The 19,788-nt window shown below is 42.8% G+C and overlaps 1 long non-coding RNA gene across 1 annotated transcript in view; it reads right to left on the minus strand.

Annotated features, from left to right (window-relative positions):
• Window positions 1-291: 291 nt before the first annotated feature.
• The window catches only part of LOC117048069, a 32,953-nt gene continuing 13,456 nt past the window's right edge, over window positions 292-19,788 (minus strand). The window contains exons 2-3 of the long non-coding RNA XR_004426793.1: window positions 16,840-16,952; window positions 292-871 (exon numbers count right to left, since the gene is read on the minus strand). This is a non-coding gene — a long non-coding RNA (uncharacterized LOC117048069). The remainder of the gene's footprint in view (window positions 872-16,839; window positions 16,953-19,788) is intronic.

Below are 19,788 nucleotides of genomic sequence, written 5' to 3' on the forward strand. Positions count from 1 at the left end.
TCCTTAGCTGCCTCTGGCATCAGCAGCTCTGATCTCTCCAGATACCTTGAGAGAGAAGGTTGAATAATAATTACCCAGACCATTAAGGAAACAGCAGTTCCCTGCGAAAATCTTCGCTTTGAGTTTCCAGAATTGTCATACTTCATCTTGTTCAGCAACCAAATAAAGAAGGGCAGGATGTCCTCTTGGAACTGTGAACTGCCCTAGAAACTCAGCAACAATAACTTGACACTGTGCATGTCATCGCAACTGGTTATGCATGTCGGCTGTCAACACTGGATTGAACCAAGCTGCATCAGTGTTGTTTATTCATTTTCTTGCATCGTTTGTCAAAGAAACGACAGCCAACTTCATTTCTTGCAGTTATCATGTACATGCTGCTCCTATAAAGATAACATTGTGTTTACAAAGGGTTAAAGATCCTGGCAATAGAAAACTCCAAGATAGCTCCCCAGAAGCTTTATATTTAAACTGGTAGTCCCATAGAGTGAGAGTCCCTAAGATGGTTGGACGGCACCTTATTAGCATCCTTTTGGCAACTCTGGCAGCCAAGCTGGTGTCAAACGTATTGCTCTGCTTTCCTTTAGACCACATCTGTGAGGCCGGGTGTGGGGTCTTGTCATCTGGGCAGCCCACAGCCTCTATGCACTGGTTCTGTAATGCCGCTGACTCCGGTGTGGCTCTTCAGGGTGAACAACCTGTTAGCCTGGCACAGGCTGAGCTAATCTTGGACTGCCCATCCTTGGCCACCTGTTTCCCTCATGACTGTCCACAGTGAGAAGTCTAGCTGTAACTCCTCCAGCCCAAGGTACACCTTGGCCAAGTCCTCCAATGTTCATGCAGCATTCCTGATGTTCAAGTGCATCAAGCTCTGGAAACAAAGATCATTGAGTGAGGATAACATCTGGTTAAGGAAGGGTGTTTTCTCTCATCTGCTTGGGCTAGCTTCACTGAGGAACACCATGACTCAAGAGGACAACCATATAGGGCTCTCTGTTCTTCAGTCCAGATCTCATCCCAAGGGTGAGATGAGCATTGACTAGATCAGTGTTTTTCAACCACTGTTCCGTGGCACACTAGTGTGCCGCGAGATGTTGCCTGGTGTGCCGTGGGAAAAATTAAAAAATTCAAGAGAATTACTTTATATATAGTCAATATAGGCACAGAGTTAAATTTTTTAACATTTTCTAATGGTGGTGTGCCTCGTGATTTTTTTCATGAAACAAGTGTGCCTTTGCCCAAAAAAGGTTGAAAAACACTGGACTAGATATTGGAGGTCACTGTGGCCTGCCCTGTGCCCCATAAGCTATTCTGTTGCCTACAGGTGCAGTGGAAGATTCTGTTGAGCTTCTGTGTGTGAAAATTGGTGTGTGTGTATGTGTATGTGTGTGTACCATCTTGTTCTTTGCTTAAGGCAACAAAATGTCTCAGGACAGCCCTGCTCCCTGCATTTACATCACTTGTCTTTGGAACTCTGGGAAGAGATGGACATATAAAGCTAGCCATGCCTCTTCTCTTAACTCTTAAGAAGAAATGAAGAGCCCTGCTGGATCCGGTCAATGACTCATCTAGTCCAGCATCCTGTACCCACAGTGACTGACTAGGTGCCTGTGGGAAACCCAAAAGCATGGCATGAGTGTAAAAGCATTCTTCCACTCAGAATTGCTAATATTCTTCTTTGGAATGTGCAGCAAATTAGTTCTTAGAATCAAAATATTCCAGAAGATCTGCTCTTGAAGGGTAGAGAGTAGGGGTTATGAGGAAAGTGTCCCTCCCTCTCTGACCCCAGTTCATTAAATGTGTACAGAATCCGGTCTTGGGCTAAAAGTGCCGCCATAAATAATAGGCCAACATAATGCATTGAGGCATTGGAGGTTGACGGCCTTTGGAAAAACAAATCAAGTGCCCTCCAGCCTTTCTGTATTAGATCTGAAAGAGATAATCCTCTTACTGTTCTGCTTCCTTCATTAGAGGAGATTTTTAAATATGAAATTTGAATCCTCTCTTAGCCACAGGAAAAGTGCTTTGCCTACTGACAGCTCACAGTTAATTGCGGCAACAGGGATGAAAGGATAGTGGTTTAATGATCCCCCCTGTTTGAAAGTGGCCACAATAGAGTTTGAAAAGAGATTATACGTTTATTTTTTAAGTTGGGGTGATGTATCTCCAAGCTTAATGTTTCCTGACTCATTTCAAAAATGAAAGCTAAGAGAAGCTTGTAGAAGATGCAATTCCTAAGGAGCCACTTACAAAAATTGGCAGTGTCAAACCACGGTCATTTTCTTCGTCAGGTCTTGGCTAAGTCGATGGAGAAAGTAACTTATCTCTGCTGTCTATGAGGTGGCAAGGCATTTTGTCAGTTGCAAAATGAGTGCGTTCTCTCTTAGCCACATCTGCTGCTCTGCTCTTTCTATTTATATAGCACCTACAACTAGGTGTTTTACAAATTAAAGAAGGGAGAGAGCCTATGGCTCAGTGGCAGGCAGGCAGTGCATCTGCTTTCCATGCAAAAGGTCTCAAGTTCTGTCCCTGGCATCGCCAGGTAGGGCTGGGGAAGATTCCCTGTCAGAAACCCTGGAGAGTCACTGCCGGTCACTATAGACCAGTGGGTCCCAACATTTCCTCCATCCATGGACCACATGAACACTGCTGAGGGTCTTGAGGGATCATGTAATTATTTTTCTGCCCATTGTAACCATTGTAAATCTGCTGCCCTAGATGCAGTGTGATTTTTTATTGTATTTTTTATTGTATTGGTGGTTTTCATTGTATTTTTATTGCTGCCTTCTCCAGTTATGCTACTGCTATCTCCCAGTCTAACCTACCTCACAGACTTGCTGTGAGTATAAAATGAAGGTAATGGGGGAGATAACCATGTATGCTGCCCTAAGCTATAACAGAAAGGTGGAACATAAATAAAATGGGGATAATATAGCAATACTATGTCATCTAGTTAATGTTGCTTTTGTTAAAATTTATACTCCAACTTTCCACAAATGATAGATTAACATAGTGATTTTTTTGTGGGGGTTCTCAAGGGTATGTAGTACTGGCACCTCCCCCCCCCATTTTATTTATTAAATTTATATACCACCCTTCACCCCAAGATCTAAGGGCAGTTCACAGAATAAAATCCAAGATAAAACACAAGTAAATAATTAAACCAACCCCCTTTCCAAAGATACATTTAAAAGGCTGTAGGATATTAATCAGCCAAAGGCCTGGTTGAAGAGGACTGTTTTCACCTGGCACCTGAAAATACAGTGGTGCCCCGCTAGACGAAAATAATTCGTTCTGCGAGTATCTTCATCTAGCGGTTTTTTCGTCTAGCGAAGCACCAATACAAAGTAGCGGTTTTCGCGCAACGAAAAAAAAAATCGTCTTGCAAGGCAGCCCCATAGACTTTTTTGTCTTGCAGGGCAGCCTTCCGCTAGCGAATGCCTTTCGTCTAGTGAGTTTTTCGTCTAGCGAGGCATTCATCTAGCGGGGCACCACTGTATATAATGAAACTGTCAGGTGAACCTCCATGGGGAAAGCATTCCACAAACAGGGAGCCATTACAGAAAAGGCCCTGTCTCATGTTGCCACCCTCTGGACCTCACATGGAGGAGGCACACGAAGAAGGGCTTCAGATGATGAAGGGACAGTTTATCATGATGGGGAGAGGCAGTTCTAGAAGAAAAGCACTGGTAAAAGTGTGGCACTTATCGTAACAACCTCATGGTGAGTGCCAGCACCTTTTTTTCCTAGAAGAAAAGCACTGGATAAAATAATTAAGTGAAAGTTCCAATACAGATGCAGCCTGGGAAACAGCTCTGCTGGAAGAGGAGGGTTTCAGTAAATGCCGAAAAGGCAAGAGACATGGCACCCGTCTAATATTAGTTCATAGTAAGTACCCGAACACAACCTCAACTTGTTAGCTGAGCAATTAGGATTTCATTTTCCTGCCAATGAGCTAACTCTACAAGTAGGAACCTATAGGAAAATGTCCCAGTCTGGAGTGCTCTTCTTCAACCATGCCTCTTCTTGCATATTCTGATCCTGCCCTGAAACAGTCAGCTAGAATTCCTTGACTGCTCAGTCCCCATTGGGCTGTTTGGGGATTCTTCCCCCTTTCAAATATTTTTTAAAAAAATACTTTCCCAAACTTTGGGGTTTACACAAGCCTGTTGATACTTCCCTCCCATGCATGAGATTTGCTGTTTTGGCTATATAAGCAACAACACTCACCTCTGAACATGATTAAGTGTGAAGGGGGCAAAATAAATTTTCATACTTCCCCCTCACCAACACACACATTGTTCCAGTTATTCCTCACAACCTGAATGCTTGAAAAGACTAAAGTTAATGTTACAGAAGCAGAGATGGATGCTGCAAATAAACTTAGTGGTTTTTAACCGTGACCTCTTTCAACAGGAGGATTTGAAACTTGCATCACGTCAATGCTCCAGAGTGAGATCCAACAGTTACTTCTGCCATTCGAAAAGTTTAAAAAACTCCTTGTTGCGTTTTTATATACAGCGTCGTTTGTTGGATTTGGTTTTAATGATCCAGTTTTTCCAGGCAATTTCTTTAACAACATTACAGTGCGAAAAGAGCAAGCGTTAAAGAGGTTCTGATGTGACAGACATCTGAAAGAATGTTTCCATCCTGGCTACATTTCTATACATGGAGGCTTGAAATCAATAAAACTAGCTTCTGCATAAATTATTTCAAATGGGCTGTCTGTGTTAGAATCCTCAAAGACCGCGGTTGCCACAAATCCTTATGCTTAACTTCTCAGGGAGAAAGTATGCCATGCATTAAATGCACGGGACCGTTTCCTCCTTTAAGAATAACAACAGTGGTGGTATAAGCCATATGCCGAGTAGACCCATTGAAATCATTTACCCCTGGTGAGGATAGACAGTTTTCTATATTGCCTTTTCATCTGGAAGTTCCCTAGACAGCTCAAAATAAAATAAAATAGAATATAGTACACCAAAATAAAAATGCTTCACAGTAGCTTTCTTTAACATTAGGCTCTAGCAGGCTGTGCCTGCAATGATAATTATTATCTTTGCTAATGTGGCATTGGAGCCAATCTAATATGGCTGAAGGAGCGTAGAAAGTGTTGTTCTTAAGTGCTGCTGCCATCTACAGAAAGTTTCTCCTACAGTACAACTGGTTTCCCTTCCACTCCCTATTGCCATATTGTGTTGTGATAGCAATGGCCACATGGTTTAATAGTCAAAAGACAGTGAGAGGCTGGAGTTATTGGAGGAAAACAACAACCAATAATCAAGATTGCATTTCAAGTGGCCATCAATTAATAAATGCACTCTGTGACACTGTTAAACTAAGGCAATGTTCCTTCATGTGCTTTTTTTTTAAATGCAAACAATAGCCAGTAAACCAGCATGCCTAATTGAACATGGCAATCATATTTCTAATTGAATGTTACTGTATAATTAGCAATGCCCCTTCAGGAATCAAGGGCAGCAGGTTGAATGAAGAGGAGGGAGGAGGTAAACAGATAAGGAGGAAGACAGCCAAAGCAGAAAACTGAGGTGTACAAGAAAGAACTAGGACCACCTTGACGTTTCAACCCAGACTGACGCAATTGAGACTGGTGAACAGTTTGCTCTAATCACAATGAGTTTTAGAACATCCCATGCTGATGCACATCAGCCATGGAAATGGAGAGCCCACACTCTGGCAGCAGTTCTCTGGGGTTTCAGACAGGAGGCTTTCTCCCTACCTGGAGATGCTGGGAAATCAAAGCTGGAAGGGCAACTGAGCTATGGCCCTTCTCCAAAGATATCCCCCAATATATTGCATGTATGTTGCACACCAGGGTAGCTTGAGCAGCAAATGAAAAATGGCAATTGGATGCTGTCCCTGCAAAATCCAGAAGATGCTTTGAATGGGGAATTTTACTTGCAATAGGACACAAGGTCACTATTCAGTATTCTGGCTGCGATAGCAAATGCTGGTCAAAGGCTTATGGCAGGGGTCAGCAAACTTTTTCAGCAGGGGGCCGGTCCACTGTCTCTCAGACCTTGTGGGGGCCGGACTATATTTTGAAAAAAAAATATGAACGAATTCCTAAGCCCCACAAATAACCCAGAGATGCATTTTAAATAAAAGCTCACATTCTACTCATGTAAAAACACTGTGATTCCCAGACTGTCCGCGGGCCGGATTTAGAAGGCAATTGGGCTGCATCCGGCCCCCGGGCCTTAGTTTGGGGACCCCTGGTTTATGGTCACAACTTCTGCCAAGGTGCTGTCACCTACTGTTGGAGAAGTGTAGTTGCATTCACACACTTCCACCTCCCCTTGCCACCCTTGCCCACCAGTGGCGTAGCAGTGTCGGCAGTGCCCAGGTCAAGGCAAGGATTTTGCTCCCTAACCTCCTTGTGGGCATCATACGAGAAGCAACAGGCAGACTTTGCTGTGCCCGTGTGGCAGCCACTCCTCACAGAGCTTGCCTGCTGGTTGCCGTGTTCACCCTCTCAGCTCAGTGAGCTCCCAGCGGGAGTGGCAGCTGGCGCACCTTGGCGGACTTGACAGCATCCCAGCAGCGCCAGAGCCACAACATGGACACATACTGGTAGGGAGGTGCTGGGAAAGGACTGGAAAAGTCCATGCTCTGGTTGGCAGGAGTTTTGTGCAGGGACAGGTGTCCTTTCACCAGCTGTGAGGAGAAGAAGGTGCCGCTGCAGTCCCAAAAGCCTCGCCTGGGTGCAGCTCATTTCCACACAGCTCCAAAAGGTTGCAGCCACACAGCTTCGGCAAGGGAGCCTGTTGTGGGGGCACCAGGTTGCACCCCCTCAGAATTCTGCTCCTGGGGCCATGGCTCCTCACCCTGCAGGCTACACAACTGCTGCCCACAGGACCATTGCTCAGTCTAGTTTAGTATTGTCTACACTGACTAGCAGGAGTTTCTAGGACAGGGCAGATCCCAGCCCTGCTTGAGGATTGAACCTGGGACCTTTTGCATGCAAAGCAGTTCCTCTACCGCTAAGCTGTAGTCTTTTCCACAGGGAAGTCCTGTGTCTGAATGTGCTCTATGCTCCTTCACAGCAGCAGTGCTCCATTTGTTCAAGCCACAAGGAGTGCTGAACCAGCTGCACACAGACAAACTGTGGGATTCCTGGGCTAGGCAAACAGGAATCCAGTTATTTTGGAAACCCACATGCTTGTGAAGGCAACACCTCCCTTCACATTTGTGCCTGAATTAAAAAGAAAATCATCTCCTGAACTTTGATTTACGACAACATCTTAGAAACCAAACACAAGAAACACACATGTGTTTTGCAAAAATAATTCTACTGAATTTTGCTGTTGTGCTTACATTGTGTTCTGTGCTATAGAAAATGATCCCCCCCCCCCCGCTTTATGTAAATCCTGCAGGGATGTCTTATCATCTCTGCATTTTGCACTGCTTTTCGTATGCCTGTCAACAGAACATTAAAAAATCATTAAAAACATCCAGACGTTGCACAGTAAAAGCCCTGACAGTGCATTCTTATTTTTTCTCTTTTCTTTCCTGCATCCAATTCACAATCAATGAGTGGCTGCCAACCCTGATGAAATCTGAAAATCAATCAGCTGTATTGCAAAGCAGTTAGTAAGGTTAACCACTGCAATGTTTTGCACTCTGGACAACAATGTGGCGTTGGACTACATGGCTATGTTCGCACTCCCACTTATGGTAAACTCTATGGGTTTATAGTGCTGGGTTTTTAATCTTTGTTCACACAATGTTATCCAAAATGCATATGCATCCTGTATGTTGTTATATGATACTACTGTTTCATGCATTGTGACAGCTTCACACCAACTGAAGTCCTCTAGCCATTCCTAATTCACCTCCAGCCAAGGTGCATCCTTTAAACTAGTATGCTGACTTCATGTGCAGCAGAGGATGCTGTCCCGTCCACAGTGTTGATTCAGCTTCTGGTCTGGTTGGCTTCTGAACATGGAATGTGGGAGAGGGACACCATATCGTACTTGACCTCAGGCACCAAAAGCTCTGGGGCTGGCCCTGCATGTCTCTCTCTACACGGTTTTCATGTTCCTCCCAGGCAAGACATCCATAGCATTGAACAGCTCCAAATCACACTAATTATCCAGTCAATTCTGCAGCAGAGAATTTCATTGTGAAATGCAAATGTCAGCCTCATTAATAATCAGTATTAGCTGTCAGAAGAAGAACAAGCTTTGAGGGAATGTTAATTTTTGTTTAGGCAGACACATACAAATGTTTGGTTCTTAATGACCTTTCTCCAGTTCTTGTTTGGATTGCATTCTTCTGGAACAGATGCAGGACAGGCAACTGAAATCATGCGAGACATGTGTGGTGCTGAGGGTTGTAGCTGAAAGGGGTAAGCTCTTGGCCTTATATAGAAATGATGTCACCAGGAGCAAACAACTATATTTGGCAAGTTAGAGCCAGACCTGTCTCAATTCACTCTGTTAATAATACAAGACTTTCCATATACAAGGCAGGAGGTTCTGGAAAAAAAGTTAAGTCTCTTGTATCAGGGATGCTCAGATTCCTCAAAAGAAGACAAAAAGGGTGTGTGTTGCGGGGTCTCTCTCTCTCTCTCTCTGGCAAAGGTGAGGAACTTAAGGCCTGGGAGCCAAATATGTTTCTCCAGGCCTGTCCATCAGACCCTTGGAACTCTTCCCAGATCATAGCCCCTCCACAGCCAGCATGGGTGTAGCAAACAGGGGCAGGGGGGAAGCTGCCTCCCTAAATCAGTAAAAATCAATACAAATCGGAGGTTCTGCTCCCGTAACAAAAGCCTGCCACCCCCACTCTCAACAAAAATATTGGCTATGCCCATGACAGCCACAGCACTTACTGGCTCTGCACTGCATCCTCCATGAGTGGTTTTGCCTAGTTAGAATGCATCCTTGTGCTCTAATAATGCTTCTTGCTTGTCCGGATGGAGGATAGAAAGGGGTGTGTGTGTGTGTGGCAAAATTAGTCTACTGTAGGCTACAAAGGTAAAGGTTACATACATTGATCCACCCACTTTTGCTGCTGGCATACCGCCCCTCTCAGTTTCCCTAGATGGAAATGTGGCACTTGGCTTGCAAAAGGTTCCCCACCCGTGTTTTAAGTCACACAAAGCAATCAGGTCCACTGGCCACTGAGGGTTATATGGGAATGTTGCAGTGATCCACCCATCCACTATAATAAAGTGGAAGTGTCTCTGCGTCCAGTCCCTGTGTCTGTGGGATTGCGCTACTGCGCATGTGCCCCACGGACAGCCGTTGGGACTTGGAGCGCAGAGACTTCGGGCAAGGTCAGTGTGAGGAGAAGGTGGGAGGGAGGGAGGGAGGGAGGGAGGAAGGAAGGAAGGAAGGAAGGGCGGGGCCGGCTGGCTGTCAGTAAGCGAGGAGGCGGCAAGCCAGCCAGGGAATGCCCGGACGTGAGAGCAGGAAGGGGTGGGGGCGGGGACGAGAGCAAGGGGGCGTGTCTGCGAGGCTGGGCGCGCGTGCGGAAGAGACCGGGCTGAGAGCGTTGACATCGCCTCCCCCTCCCCAGCAAAGCACCACTCGCTTCTCGCAGCCCTGCCCACGGCTCGAGATCGTGCAGCCGAGCGTGACGTGGTGTCCTAGCGCAAGTTAATTTAACGGGCATAATACCCACTAGTGAAAACAATAAATAAATAAACAAACATCCCATGCCTGCTATGGCACTCATAGTTTTGCAGAAATAGTGTTCGCAAACCAACCAAAGTCACATTGCATAAAACTAGATCGAAATAGTGTAACTTTTAAAGAATCCAAAGCATTTACACACCTCCCTACACAAAACATAAAATGGCCCTCTCCTTGTGCTTGAAAATATTACAAAGTAGGGAAGCTTTCTGATCAGAACAAAAAGCAGCCTTTTGGGAGAGGGTAGTGGAGCCAGAGGCAAAAAGGGTTGGAACATGTAAATATTGCATCTGTATCACATACTAGTTTCCACACACTCTCTATCCCCCATACAGCCAAACAAACAAGTATTATCAGACTCTAAGTAAAAAATACCCAGGAGGCATAGTGGGGCTAGTGAGGGTGTATGTGTTAAACATATAATATTTAATATGCATAAAATGTAATGTTTATAGACACTGAAGTTGAATAACTTATGTAAAGGTTTGCATTTGTAAAGCAGAGATTTTGTATTAAGCAGGAGGTTTCATTCTGGCAAATGCGGCAGAAAAGGTTGAAGATTTTCCATTTCAGTCTTCAGGCTAATTGATGATTCATAACTGGATACCCAAGCCACAATTTCTCTTCAGGAAAGTGAAACCTGAGAACGAATTGTTTTTCTCAGTGATAAAGCCAGCAGTAGCAGTAGTAGAAGCTAAGCTTGATGATGATAAAGCAAGATGCTTGCATAGGATCTCTCTCTGGGATCAGAGAGAGGAAAGTTATTGTACTGTTTTAAGGACTTAACAAAGATGGGACCACATTGCTTGCTTGGTTAAGAGCAATGTGCTACCTTGTATCTTGCAATGTTCATTTGTAACTATTTTAAGACTGTTCTGCAATGTTTTGTAACTCATTCCTGTGTAACTCTAACAGTGTGGATTGGGGAGAGTTATGCGGTCCAAGAAGAGGGGCCTGGAGGACCATATTTGGCCCACAGACCTGAGCTTCCACACACCCTACTATACCAAGTTAACTGGAAGTAAGTCTCAATGAACTCACTGGGGCATTTCTGAGTACCCTAGTAGCATTTTAAAGGCTCAGTTTTATTTAGAAGCAACACGGCTTTTCATATGTTTATTAAAATAGTTTAGTTAATTCCCAAGTACAGGAAGGCTTGGTGCCAACAGCCTGCCATTGATTCTGAGCATGTTTTCAAGTAAAAGCTTATACTGTGGGTGGTGGCAGGGGGGAGCACTAGGCACCTTTGAAGTTTTCCCTGATAACATGCATTGTGAACATATCTTTAAAAGAGGTAATAAAAGTGTGTCCTTACTTTGGCCTTTTAATTAACCAGTAATAGGAAGGCTTCACTGTTTTACAAGGCAGTAACATGGCTCTCCAGTGCATTATACTACTAAACGGCATTCTGACAACCAGTCTCTCTCCTGTCCCATCCCACCAACTGCTGAAAGCAAAAGGTGCTTCTAGTTTGCTTTTCAAAGTCAGTCTGTGTGCCAAAATGAAGACTGGGGGAGCGGGGGAAGAGATGGGTGCCCAAAGAAAACAAAGCAAGACAAATGTTTGCAATTAGAAATTATGAGGCTTGTAAGGCTTAATTTGTTCCTGTAAAAGGGCAGTTGCCTTTTCACCAACACAGCCTTATAATGAGGAAAGCATGGAAACATGTCCTAAGCTGCCTGCTTTTTGGAGAGCATCAGCTCAGTTGGCAGCGGCTGGGGATCCCTCACTGCAATTTGGAGGTCAGTGGTAATTTCCAGCTGTTGCTTTTTTAAGTAGGACTGCACTGGAATTGAGGGGAGAGAGAGAGAGAGAGAGAGAGAGAGAGAGAGAGAGAGAGAGAGAGAGAGAGAGAATATAAGCAGCAAGTAAAGTGAATACCAGCCAGTCCTTTGCTTCCACCTCCAGAAATTGCTTCAGAAGGTGGTAAAGTTAGGCTTCAAGATCAGCAAAGGGTCCATTGTTCTGATAGCATATGCTCACACTGGCCCTGTTTATCAGGATAGTTATTTTCTAGTGCCTACCCCTGGCAAATCAGTCCTTACTTTGTGTTTTGAGAATGGCTTGTTAAACATTTGTTAATGTGAGTTGCCTGAGGTGTCATTTCCCAGGGTCTCTAGAAACAGCAGCTTGCACTCTGCATTGTGACTTAGCTTTCATGTGCATCCATTGATGAGCATCAACTCTATAGTTGTTTTGATGAGAGGCATTTGAGTTTCACCAATAATTGGATGTTTGTACATGTAATAAACCTAAACCAACCACCTCCAACTTTTCATCCTGAATTTTTGTTAGACTACATCTCTCATTATCCCTGACCATTGGTCATGTTTACTTGGGGTATGTGGGTTGTAGTTCAACAATATCTGAGGATCTCAGGTTGTGGAATACTGATCTATACGAAAAGACATTTGCTTAAGGACAGTTTATTGCACATGAAATTCATACAGCACAACATGGGAAGAATAAAACCTTCAGCAATGCCTAATAGTTGTGAGGCAATTGAAAGCCAAGACAATTAAAAAAACATACGCCCTGATCCTACAGTGCCATTCTATACATTTAACTCAATGTGGCTTGTTCCCAGGTAACTGGATACACGATTGCAGCCCTAACTAAGCACAGCTACTTAGAAGTAAGTTACATAGATTTTAGTAGTGCTTGTATCCACATCCAAAAAGTCTATTTTAAACTGCACTCATGCCACCCATTTCAGAGGAATGATTCCACCTGATTCCTGCCAATGTGGTATACAGGCAACTCCCATTTTGTGCACATTCAATGCATGTGTGACTGCATCCACACATGCCATAATCGGCACCGGAAGAGAACAGAACGGGGTAGGTGTGATGACATGGAACATAACCCTCACATAAATAGGGTGTGTGTGTGCGTGTACTGGTTAGACTGTCAGACTATGACATGAGAGAGCAGGGCTCAAATCCCATCTTTGCCATGAAGTTCACTGGGTGACTTGGGTCAGTCACTGCCTCTCAGCATAACCTATCTCACATGGTTGTTGTGAGAATTAAATGAGGAGGCGGACAACCATATGTATGCCAACTGGAGCTCCTTGGAGGAAAAGATGGGATTTGAATGGAATTAAAAATAAATTCCCACCAAGAACAAAGTAACTTCATGAAACAGAATGGAGCTTATTTTGTAGCAAATGTGCTCTTTCTGTTTTAGCCCACTATTTTTCTAAATCGTTGGTACCCAAGTTACAAAATGAGGTTTAGAGGTGAGGTTTAGCAAAAAGCCATCTCTTGACACTTGTCTTGAGAGAGGCCACTTTCCTCTGCCCAACCCCAACTTAATTTTACAGAAATTGCTCCAGGCTGTGAATAGTACACAAGCTAATCAAAGCCCACAGAAGTGAGTTGCCTTCTGGCATGAAATAAGGAAACATTTTCAGACACCCATTACATTTTTTAAAAAGGAAAAATAGGGTAATCACTATTGTTGTTACCATTTTCAGTGGAAAATGTGTTGTGTGAAGTCCATGAGAAGATTGCCTTTGGGTTTGGGCTGGCTACATGCAAAGTAACTTCACTGAAGTGAATCATCCATTGAATTATTCCAGTCGAGCAGAATAAATAAAAGGTGCTTTCAGGGAACTGATTTATGCTTAGAAGTAGCAGAAGCTGAAGCTGCAAAGGGGTGACTGCTTCTCATAGTAGGGAAAACTTGAGCTCTCTTGATCCCCTCTCTGTTAAGGCCTCTTTTTAAAAAAATTACTAGTAAATACAGCTTGCCTTGCTCAAGCAGCCGCCTTCTTCTTTTTTGTCCTGCAAGTCTTTTCTCCCTCAGCCAGGCGGGTTGTTACAGTGGAGGGGGGGGGGTGGAGTTGCATGTGCCTGTGGCATTTTGGTATTAAATCAGGCATAGGCAAACTCGGCCCTCCAGATGTTTTGAGACTACAATTCCCATCATCCCTGACCACTGGTCCTGTTAGCTAGGGATGATGGGAGTTGTAGTTCCAAAACATCTGGAGGGCTGAGTTTGCCTATGCCTGGATTAAATGAATGTTTGATTGTTGGAGCTTTAAATCCCTTCTCTATGAATCCCAGGACTGAAGTGTGAATGGAACTCCCTCAGGCCATCGTTTTCTCCCCCTGTGTGTCTTGGGGTGCTTCCAGACTGCTGCTGTTTTGCAGGTGGATTCCAGTGCTAATTCAGGTTGCACAACTGAAGTGGATATGGAACACCTGTGCATCAAACCTGCTTCCATTAAAAAATGGATGTTTTGCAGTTAAGGAAAGTGACAGGGGAGTATACAATAAAGTATGGGATGACAACTGCTTGACATGATATTGCATAGCCTCCTCACCAACAAATCAGGAGGAATGCGCAATGAACAGCCAATGTCATATAAACTGACAGTGAAATTTGTCCAAACATATCAGAATGGACCCTCAACAGACAGGTCATCTGGCAGCAACCTTGGATAATGTATCCATCTAATTATGGATTTCTATTTCTATCATGGCAAAACAGGATACTAACACAATACCGTATTTTGTAGAAACAGCTCAACAGAAATAAAGCTGCACCCATGGAAAATGAATCCACTAATGCATGTCTGTAAACAGTGTTTTAGATATGTCTTTTATATGATTGGCAGCGGAAATCAGAACTCGACATCTTGAGGTACCAGTATAGAAAGGGCACTAAGATGGAACTCCCTAGCCCAGATGGAACATGGAACAAGATCTGTATCACTGATCGTAAAGGGCAGAAGGCAGCAGATGATTTAATATTGGAGAAGGCACTTTATGTTCTACTTGCACTTCTGCAGGGCAAGAGGAACTTCTGCCAGCATGTCACCACTGGCATTTGCTGGCCATTTTAGATTGTTTCACAGCTGAAAATGAGAACTTGGCAAACCATTTTTTCCCCAGAGGGATAAAGAGTCTGCAGACAAGACTTGGGAAAACAGTCAAAGTTGTAGGTCATTTTGTTCCATGGTTTGTGGATATATAATTGTTTGCTGCTAGGCAATTAGGATTTCAGCACAGAATGAGAAATCTGGTTTTCATAGGTGAAAGACAAATGACAATGGCCAAGCTGATTTGCTGCTAGCTGAATTCTTGCAAAGAACCCTGGAACGGTGGATAGTAATCTAATCCATCTAGAAGGCACTGCTTCTTGCATGCCTATTTAGGATCACTCAACATAGATTAATTATGCCTTAACTGTTTAAACATCCTGGTTATGTATTCTCCTGTGTAAATGCAACATATAGCAGTCGAATACAGGGAGTGCAGGGAATAAAGTAGGCCAAACAGGACAGAAGTTAGCTCATCCCTGTTCCAGGTACCAGTTTTTAGGTTGAGTGGTTTGCACAAGTCCTTTCCCCAGCACAGCAGCTGTGCCAGTGATGGCTAGTGCCCATCGTTGCTGATAGGGAGAAGGCAGTGAGAGCAACAGCAAGTGGAGCCAGAGCCAATGAGAGGTGGAGTCAAGTAATTCTAGCTTTGCCGCCATCCATCTCCCTGCAGAGCTCTACAAGGGCAACATTGAGACCAAGGAAGAAGCTGACAGCCAGGGCGACCTCCTGGGCTTGCAAGTAAGGAGGTAAGGAGGTGGAGGATTGCTGAGGACAGAATGAAGTTAGCAGAGCACTTTGCCCTAATGGACCAGCCCCCACTGAACAGTGCTAAAACCCAATCATACCATGCTAGGAGAGCTTTGAGAAAATAGCCTCAAAAACTACTTCCTCCTCAGAACATAACTTGATTTTGCTTCCTCAAAACCAGAAGTTATAGGAGATTCCCATCCATCCCAACCCATTTATTTCCTGTATTTTGAATATGCAAGAAATATGGAACCCAGAAATAATTATTAGAAAGAAGTTACATTTTGCAACAAATACAACATTTGGCCTAGTATACAGATTTGTTAAGAGTCTGTGTACTATAGTTTTTGAAGGTGTTCAATTTTTGAACTTCTAAAGATTGTGGCAAATTTCATAATTGGCATATAATTGTGTTACATCTCTTCTAAGTTGAATAATTATTTTAATGACTGAAGTTAACAGTATGCCACCTAATTTCTCAGTATGATTGCAAATAAGTACTGTTAAACTCCATGCCATATCCTATATTTTAAATTTACGGGCGTGAATCTTAATTTTGCCTGTAGATCTTCTATGCTGCTTGTCAGAAGTGTACACTTCAGCGTCCTGTTCTGTTGATTGCTTAATTTTAACAGCTACATTATGACAGTCTCATTGTTCTTTACAGGGAATAAAATAATCACACATTTGGCTCATGATTTGAGTTGGCTTATTATGCACCACAAATAATCTTTTTTTTTAAAAAAAGAAAGAAATCCTTCCAAAAAAAAAGAGAGAGAAAGAAATCCTTCTGAAAACACACAACATAATCACATTGAAATTGATGGACTTTCTTTGCTGATTTTTAAGGAGGATACAAACTTTTATTTCCAACCATTTATTTAACAGCTGGTGATAAACCTGAATGTTTAGCACATGGTGACCACAGCATTAGGTGATGGGTTGAATGTGTGAAGGAGCCAGCATAGACCCAACACCAGCGGTACTTTCCCATCATCTCACACCATCTCTGGCAATGCCTGTATTAGGCTGAGAAATTGTTTTCTTTTTCCTTCAGAAAAATTTGCTTCTTTTGCCCTTACTACTACTTAAAGTCCAAATTGGGCCTCAGCCAGAATGCAGTTTCCTCTCGCAATCACTTTGAGTGTTACTTTTTGAAAGATAGGAATGCATTTAGAGAAGTGACATGTAAGACTGCAGTCGCACCAAAGTGTATAATGGAAGGCAGGGATGGGGAACCTTTGGCCGTCCAGATGTTCTTAGAATCCAGCTTCCATCAGCCCTAGCCAGCATGGTCAATGATCAGAGATGATGGGAGCTGGTCGAACAACACAAGAGGATTCAATTCTCCTCATCCCTGATCCAAGGACTGGTTTATTTATGCATATTTATTGTTTATAATTTAATGGTTTGGCATCAAGTGAAACTAGTATGTAGGGACAAGTCAAGACATAGAAGGAAACCATTGTTAAGAGGATAGCTTCAAAGTGTACAGAAATAAACGGAGACCCGTTTTTCCTATGCTTCCTATGCACCTGTAAGGTTTTCTCCATTTTGGTGGAAGCCATTGCAGAACAGACACTAACATCTGTATCACCTTACCTCACTTTATCGCCTCTTCTTACTTCAACATAATGCCTTTCAATTGACTGTGCACAATTCAGTGGCAATCCATCAATTGTGGAGTAATCCGATATCAAGTGATGCATATGACCCTATAAAATAAGAAAAGGGATTAGAATATTAGGGTTTGGGTTTCCTGAGCTTCCATCTGTAGATCTTTGCTCTGCAGTAGACCAAAATGGCAAAGAAAAGGATTCAATCTTAGAGCTCAGATCCTAGGTTTTCATATAGCTTCAGACATGAATGTAGGTGAAAAGTATGGGCTGCTACCCAAATTACTTTATCTGGCATGGAGATTGATCCACCTCACCAAAAGGGAATTTTCTTGCACATGCTTATACAATAATGATTATTTATATTTTGTATATGTTGCAGGCTCATTTCTGTGCAAACACTTTGTGGGAACTGTGCCAACTGGTGATATGTTTGTGCCTCCTGCTAATGATCCAGGTTAGTCTCATCTGTAACATTTCCATAGGAAATCTGTTTGTGAAATTGCAACATTGTGTGAACAGACCTGCACTTGAGGGCTAATATCTGAATATGCATTCTGTAAATATACACTTATAAATATAGACAAGGGATATAATTTAATTCATGCAAATATGAATTCTGAGATCCACTCCCAAAGTAATATAAATGAAAGGAGGGCTTATTTCCTCTTTCTCCCTCTTGAACATAAATACCCTAAAAGTTGAAAGGAGTTGAGAATTAAGTCTTATGTATTACATTAACCTGCCAAAAAACAAAAAAAAATCACATTGTGTGAATATGCAGTATAAGTATCTACTGTTCCTCTATGGAGCAATTTATCCCAACCTTATGGAGTAATTTTTAAATAAAGTTTTGCAATTCTAACATAGTACAGTATGTCAGACATGAAAAAATCATTATGTATTTATTTTAGACACTGATCTTTGCCAGATTTTTGGCCAGGAAGCTTTATCTTCAGATAAAGATTTTACTGGTACTGTTTATTATTTCAATTCCTGCTCATGCTTTTCCTTCAGATTTTGCAGTTTTTAGGACACGTTCCAGCAAGGTGGGGGTGTGGAGTGTGGGACCAGAGAGGATCTGTCAAAAGGGAACATTCATATTTTAACGCAACATTAACATTTTGGTAATTAACATGGCAGTTAATGCTTTTAGCAGATGTAACAACATTAGACTTGTAAATTTTAATTAAAGTTAATGGTTCACGATAGCTGTAGGGATCAGGCATCCTCTCTGGATACTGGAAACATGTCTAATGTGATTAGAAATACTAATTGAAGAAAAAAGGGCTGCAAGAGGAATGACTGTTTTTCTTTATAATCTTGCTTCATCATTACAAACCTTCAGCAGTCTCTTAAAAGTGGAGGTAAAGAAACAACCCCAGAGTTAAATATTCCCCTTGAAGATTTTAAAAGGGGGTCAATGGAAAATCCAGAGAGTTATTGTGCACACAGAGCAATAAAATAAAATAATGTATTAGAAAATTAATTTGTATAACCCTTTTCTTTGATTAGACTCACAAGATCAAAATCCCAAGAAATACTGTGAACATATCTGGTTATATTTCACACTTTTGTGTTTAATTAGGAAATAAGAGTGTGAGTATTTCCCTCAGAGGCCCTAAATGGCCACTCACCAATCCAATGGTGGGCGATGTTTGCAGCCCGGCACGGGACTCCCCATCCTACCGCAGCCATGCCCCTTCCTTCTTGGCAGTTGCCATGCCTCTTGGCCATCGGAATAGCTTCTGGGTTCCTGCCAAACCCAGAATTCAAATTCAGCCTATTCGCGGCGGCTAGGAGGGCAGGGCATTCTCCACGATTCATCTCCAGGGCAACCTACTTGCAAAGCAAGGTAGGTGAAAATACTAATGTGGGAATAGTTTATACTCATATCCACCTATAAACCATGAAATCTGATAATCTTTGTATACCCAGTGCTGGACTCAGAAGTTTTATCAATTTTGGTCATAGAAGTGAATTGAGGGTACAACTGCTGTGAGAATTAAAAATTATTACCGTTATTAGGGTTTAACAGATCAAATGTGGAATGCCATTTTTTTGGTCATGACACTATACCATCTCTAATCTCATGGGCAAAACATGGTTTTTGCATCTGGTATACTAGGTATGTCTAATTTCAACATTGGGAAGTGTTGTGTATGATTCAGAGAGTGTGTGCTTAGCATGCAACAGGTCCCAAGTTCAAATGCGGAATAGAGAGAGCCAAAATTGGCAGATTTGTTCATCCATACGCCTTTATGCATCTGCTTCTGCCATTCACGAAAAGCAGGCGTGAAGGAGAGTGAGATTTTTTTTTTTTTTTTTGCAAGATCTATCTCTAAGTAAATGTGGTAAGAACTGCACTGAATACAACAAGGAGGGAGCCAGTCTAGCTTTTCCAGGGAGGGAGTTCCAGAGTCTGGGAACAGCCACCAAGAAGGCCCTTTTCCGTGTCCCCACAAAGTGTGCCTGTGAGGGTAGCAGGATTGAAAAAGGGCTTCCGCATAAGATCTCAAAAAGGCAGGTTTATATGAGGGAATATAGTCTTTAAGACAGCTTAGATCTAAGCAACACAGGATAGTTCCAGAGCCAGAGTGATACAGGAAGAGTACCGGTAAATGATGTGTGGGGCATTATCCAAAATACATACTGACATGGAACTCTGATACACCAGCCAGACTTTCTCCTTCCCCAGGACTGCCAAATACAAATACAGTCACATGTACAAGCTCTTTCCAAGCTTTCCCTAGTTCTAGCTTGAAATTGGTTGAAATATACAGAACATTACTTCTGTGCACTTCGGGAGAAACCAATCTCTTTTCCAAATCACCTCTGGAATTCATATTATAACTGCTGTTTATCTGCCATGTGAAGGTGTAAAACAGCCACCATATTCTGAGGTGAGCCACCTTAGAAGGGGCTTTCCAAGTTC

The sequence above is a fragment of the Lacerta agilis genome, chromosome 6 (assembly GCF_009819535.1).
Source record: "Lacerta agilis isolate rLacAgi1 chromosome 6, rLacAgi1.pri, whole genome shotgun sequence".
Lineage (NCBI taxonomy): Eukaryota > Metazoa > Chordata > Lepidosauria > Squamata > Lacertidae > Lacerta > Lacerta agilis.